Source organism: Embiotoca jacksoni, unplaced genomic scaffold, assembly GCF_022577435.1.
Source record: "Embiotoca jacksoni isolate LCO1_2020_lvr unplaced genomic scaffold, fEmbJac1.0.p SCAF_18, whole genome shotgun sequence".
NCBI classification, from domain to species: Eukaryota; Metazoa; Chordata; class Actinopteri; family Embiotocidae; genus Embiotoca; species Embiotoca jacksoni.
In genome coordinates this window covers 4818759-4825581 of record NW_027185318.1, presented here as the reverse complement: position 1 = coordinate 4825581, position 6823 = coordinate 4818759, and positions in this window count along the sequence as shown.

The following is a 6823-nucleotide window of genomic DNA, read 5'->3' as shown; positions in this document are numbered from 1 at the left end:
CACCAGTGTACTCTTTCAAGTGCCCCCTTGAGTGACGACGAGCTCAGTTTGAAGGAGATTATTATAATTTTTTTTTTGTTCTATTTTTAGCATGAAGCCACCTGGTAATTCTTCTGCTTCTTCTGCTGTATGTGTGTGTCTTCAGATAAGTTGGTGTGGGGAAAGAAGCAGGAAGATGAGGAAGTACTAAGAGATGTAGAGGCATGGAGAAGAAAGGAGCATTTCACGGGAGAAACCTGAACTGAAGTCTGGGGTTATGTCGTTCCTCTTAGCATTTTCAACTGGGAAAAAATGTACAAAATGGGCAACACACTGTCACACATAACCTTCATGAATGAAATCAAGTCACTTTGAGGCACAAATAACCTTCAATCTGCAATTAGTTATTTTTGCAAGTGCAAAACTGCCTTTATCACTGTCCGACAGACACGTGAGGACGCATCAAATTAGTGTAATGATCATCTTAATGATCATCTTAATAACCATAAGGTGAAGCACAACTGCAATAGGCACCATTAGAGCTTTAGCAGTAGCACAAGCAAACATGTAGGCCGGCATATCTGCTTGAAATAGGAAAATGAACTGCAGCGTCCTCACAGCTTCCTGCAGGTTGATTGATTGCTTGATTGATTGATTGCTTGCTTGATTGATTGCTTGCGCCTGACTAGCTTAAATCTGACGGTAACGAATGGAAACAGGAGTTGGGGTCAGAAAAGACAAAATTAGAAGAAGCAGCAGGATCGTGATTGTGCGTCACTTGCAGGTTGCTTTAAAAGTGTTGATTGTAAGCTGCTGAATTTCCTTGGACCATTTATTCATCTATAACAGGATGGTAGGGAACATCTAGAGCCAGCTGTAGCTCATTTGCATAAACCAGAATGATCATGCAGAAAGCAGGATGCACACTTTAAAGTACAGGACTAAATTGATGAAACCCTCTGGACCACATGACAACATGATTGGTCCGCATGGCAACAGCAGGGCCAGCCTTATAGATGTCAGACTGTGACACCGCCAGTGATATAAGTTACACATTTGGTCGGCAGACTGCCACAACTCTCAGTATTTGCGTCGAGTTAAAACCCTCCTTTTAAATTAGAAGCCCTCTTGTGTTTCATATATGGTCCAGCTACATACCAGCTTTAGACCTGGGCTTGCTTATAAGGTACATTGTGAAATCAGGTCATAACGACCATTGGTTAGTTATTTAAAAGACAATTGAAATGTTGTTGTTTTCTAGATTTCAATGCTTTTTAAATTGATCAATCGTGGATTATAATGTTTTGTTTAGATAGGGAAAATTAAGGTTAGTTGCATTTCAATTACCATGAATGTAAATGTAAAACAAAGTCTTGCTAATCATGTCAGTTTTGAATAACAATTATCGTACCTAATTGCTTGATAGATATATTTATACTGACATTTGTTCCTTTAAACCCTATTTCCTAACGGGTGGTTATTTTCGAGCATTTTGAAAACATTTAATTCTGCATGTATCTGCAATAATAATTTTCTTGTATTTCTAATTGAATGCAGGGCAAGTGCTGAAATTGGAGCATGGAGGAACCAACAGGAAGATATTGACCATCAACCATAGACCCGGGAACAGTCCCCAGCCCTGACAAACAACCTTCAACCAGCAGTTCAGGTAAACGCATGAACAGCACACAACCAGCAGTTCTGCAGTTGCAGCAACTGCAAATATTCAGCTTATTTTATTGAAGATTTTATTGTGCATTTACACATATTTGTGCATGTGAGTTGTTTAGTCTGTCCTACAGTTAGTTCTGTAGTGTAGTCGTTTTACAGTGCACACAAAGTGCCAAATTCATGCTGAATAACATAACAAGGGGTAAACTGACTAATTATCACTATTTTCCCAAACTGCTCATAAATTCCCTGGATTGTGTCCTAACACTTCGCAGGCTGTGCTTTGCCACCCTTCCTTTTCCTTTGCCCTTTTCGGCTGCTCCGCCATCTTCTTCAGTGCCTGCTGCAGGCTCCATCCCTGGATTACAAGCTCCCGCAATAGTGCTGCAGAATTATATACTGTTGTTATTATAAAGTTCTGGTTTCCTTATTAGTAACATTGATGATTTCAGTTCATTTCTTCGGGTTTAAAGAAGATTGAACCCCCCCCCCCCCCCCCCCCCCGCCTCTTTCTCCCCTTCCAATCACGTAAAACAATCTGCAGTGGTGTTTGATTTTTAATGTGAGCTGCCATCCAGCAGACGTGGAGCAACATTAACATTCATTTGTCGTTGTGCTCCTGGCCTTTTGCTCTCAATTTACCTTTGATTTGAGTCCCGGAACCTGTCTAGGGAAATATTTGGCTCTTTATTAGCTGAATGTTTCCCTATGTTCACCAGCTAGTCTGTAACGAAGTCTGTCTGCTGTTTGGCTCTGAGTAGGTAGTGTACGGTGCGTTTGCAGAGGTTTTTCACTGAAAACAGCTGCCTGCTGTTGCCAGTTGCTTCGGTAGATGAGGAGAGAGGACCAAAACAAATCAACAAGCCGATCATAAAGTTCAGCAGAACGTTTGTTATTACAAGGGACACCCTTCACATTAAACTGTCATTTGATTCATTGTTAAAATAAAACAGTTGATTAGAACAAAATGGCTTTAATCAATAACAGTGTATGAATTAACAGTGTGTAACGTGAGAAGAGCTCGTTTGCAGTGACGCATCTATAAAGAATTGCTGTCGAGAGTTTGCGTTATAACGAATTGCAGCTTGTTGTTTAGCTGTCCGGCCTGTAGCCTCACTGTTTCCCTCTCGCTGCTCTAATAGGGCTGCTTTCAGTTACATCGCCAGTCGTACATTAACCCCCTTGTACGCTACCTGCTCGGCCCCAAACAGCAGTTTGATGCTGCACTTACATCCACCAGCTGGCCAGAAACACCACTTCGAATGAAACACAATGTGTTAGTGACCACTGGAACGTGTTCAGTCTGTAATGCTCACATGTTTTAGCGGTAATAAGATAATGCATGCCGAAATGGATCCTCCCGAGAGCTCATCAGGTTTTGTGCCATGTTATTATTACGTGGAGAGAGGACATGCTTGCAGATGGAGTCGCACTCTAAAAAGAGAAATCAAAGCGCCGTTACCTCAGTTAATTTGGACTTGATAATGGATGCGAGCAACTTTTGGATTCCTTCTCTGCAAACATCATTCATACCTGCGCCGTGTCCATGAGGGCGGTTTGACAGAGTTGTATTTAGTTTCAATGCGCCCACATACACGAAGCTTCACGGAGCCTTTTAATGGCAGATCACGTGGATGATCTCAATGTGCGAGTATGCTCAGTCTTTCATCAACTTACACTTGACTGTTGAAATTCAGTGGCCCATAGCAAAGGGCAGTCTTATACTTTCAGGTGTGTATATATATATATATATATATAAAAATGATTAATTAATTCAAGACAAGGTTTAGAATTTTTCTGAGTTACTGAGAAACAATAAATTGTTGGCAATAGAACTAGATTCTAGTAAGTTCCTAAAGTGAGTGCAGAGTATTGAAATCCAAATGTACAAAATCACATTTTTAGAGCAACAGATGTCGGATATAATCACGAAGAAAATGTTACTTTTAATCTTATTTACATTTATAATGTAAAAAAATTAAAACAGTTGTTACCAAAAGCTTGGCCAGAGTTTCCACACACCTTGAACCAGAGATGGATGAAAGAAAGAAAACCCAGACCAGCTGGATATCCTACTTGATTTATGCACACTTTTTGTATAGAAGCTTGTGGAAAAAATATACATTTTGATGTGTTTTTGTTAAATAAATGAGGACAGTATCGTTGCCCAGACGGCAACAGTTTGAGAGATGAAGCAAGAGGTTGTCTCTCGTCCCCCAAAATGTTGTTTGCCTTATTAACAATAAGTGTCTGTAGATCCATCCCACACTTGTTAACGGGAATCCTCGCAGCTTACTGACTGTGGATACCGATTTTCTGACCAACGTTTTTGTAACAGTTTATCATCAAGCATCTGAAGAGTATTGTCACTTAGCAAATCCTTTTTAAGTTACCAATCATAACTAGTGACGCAAAGAAAATATGATATGATTAATATCATATTAACAAAGCGGCTTCCCGTTATGGTCACATAGCAGCGACGCGTCAAACATCCTAAATCTGTTATGATGACACCACAGACGACTATCCAGTGTTTACGCTGCCTATTAGAGACTTAAAAACACATTAACGTCCACCTAAATGGAAGCTGAAATGTAAATTAAGCTTTTCCATTACAGCCATTAACCTACAATAGTGTGTGTGTGTGTGTGTGTGTGTGTGTGTGTGGCAGTGAGTGGATGTGCTTATAGAGCCATTAAACCATCGATACTGAAGTGATCACTTTAAACAACAGCTTTGTTTTAATCCTAAACACCATCAAAACACACACACACACACACACACACACACACACACACACACACACACACACACACACACACACACACACACACACACACACACACACAGGCACTTTCAGTAGAGAGATATTGATCATGCGAGTAGGGGCAGGATGTGCAGAATGATCATACTTTAGGAGTTGACCCAGGTAATGATCCAACGGGCCCTGAGGACTGTGTGTGTGTGTGTGTGTGTGTGTGTGTGTGTGTGTGTGTGTGTGTGTGTGTGTGGTCACATAGGCAGGAATCCAAAGCATCGAGTTGAGAGAGCAAAGAGGGCTCATTCTTGTTTTTATTCTGGCCCCAACCTCCTCCATGATCAGACCCGTTAGGTTTTATTTAATCAGTTTGCCTCCACAGCAATAAAATGGACGTGAATGAATATTTGTCATAGCTTTGAAAAAAAATTATATTTAAAATGTCCTCTTCCAGAATCCCAGTTTTCATTGAAACATGACTTCATTTTTAATTAAAGAAGAAAATCCAGTTGAAACGGTGGATTATTAACAAAAATGAACCTTTTCAATTGTGTTTTTTAACAGCAGATAATTTGGCTTTCCAAACACGTGTAATTGAAGATAATACTTGTTGCATTGCATTGATACCTCGTGGAAAAAAGCCACCAAATAGTAGTATTAGTTTTTCCTCTCGGTCCCTCGTGCGCTCGTCCTTGCCACACACTCAGAAAAGTTTCTTGTGTTCATTCAGCTTAATGGCTTTTGCTTTGTTTATTAATATTTTAAAAAATGTATGCGCTTTCCATATCACACCAAATTTGACAGTGCACACCCTCAGGTCTCCAACAATACACCCACTGAGTTTAAAGCAGATGGGACGAATAGTTGTCAGGATATGTAAGGGACAAACGTGCGTACAGACAGAGATTCAGGAAATTATATATATATAAATATATATAGTAAACCCTTGAAAGCCATATTATGAACACCGGATTCGATGCCGTTACCTGAACCTCTCGTCAAGCTCATCCAATAGGAACCACATTGGAATGACTTGCAGTGAAGGGCATCTGGTGCATTGCATTCTGGTTGTTTTAGGATTTCTACCTTTTCAGCAAAAGTAAATAGTGCAGCTCATTTTCTCTGTTTTCTCACGTAGCACCAGTTTAAAAAATATTGACCTGTCAACTACACGGACACTTAAAGTGAAAAGACCATCTTTGCCCTGGTGAAACAGGTCTTCAATTACACCTTAATAACGGACTCCTAGTAAAACGTGGAACTACTCTTTATCTGAAATGATTTATTGGAATCTTTATCTATTTGTTGTGCACAAACAAACAAACATCATGTCCCTGGTTCTTTGAGCAGCTGTGGATTACACACACACACACACACACACACACACACACACACACACACACACACACACAGAGCTGCTGCTTTCGAGCTCAGCTGCTGCAGGCATCTCATGCTGGTGCGACAGTGGGGAAATCTAATATTTAACTTTTATTTAACACTCATGTAGTTTAATGTGATTTGTTATAAAAAAAATGTGACCTGTTCTCAGCTGGGATCATCTCATACCAATCAGGCTGATGTATTTTATTCTGTACTCAAATGTTTTCAACAGACGATAGAGCAGTTGGGTGCTTTTCTTCCCCTGCTGTTTTGCCTCACTTTGAGTCGCTCGCATCAAGCTGACAGGTCATGGCACATTAGTTCTGGTGATTTTAGTGCATGTGTAGTGCTGTGTTGAAATTCCATATGTGCAGATGTCCATGACATTCCTGTCTCTGCAGGGGCCACATCACTTCCACATGGGTTCACAGGTTTTCTCTGAAATACTCCTCACGTCAGTCAGAGCAGGTCAAATTTGGAGCCACGTGTTGGATTATATGTTGTGGATGAAAAGGTGGAACACTGTCGCTGAATATAAAAGTCTGTACCATTATAGGAAAATGTAAACAAACCAGAGATGTGGTGATATCGTCAGGAATATCTGCCAATACACTGTTTCTTCTCCGCTCACCAACCTCGTTGATGTGTAAACAAGTCAATGTATTTTTAATTATTTATCTCACAATATTTTATGTGCTATTTTTCCCACTTGCAGTTTTGCACCTCCAGGTGTATGATGAGAGAAATTTCTCCACTGAGGTCTCTTTTTTTTTTTTTTTCTTTCTTCTATTTTACCATTTAGATGTCATAATCGGCGGTTGGTCAGTTGATCAGGCAGCCGGTCCACCACTCTGCTCCAGACTGAAATAATCTCAACACCTCTAAATTGGATTGTCATGAATTTTTATAACGACGGTCTTCAAAGGGTGAATCCGAATGAATTCGGTGATCCTCTCCAGGGTTGGAAAATAACCTGATGGATAAATGTTCTGTAAATCATTTTTTTTGGGGTCTAAAATCTACTGGCCACTTTGA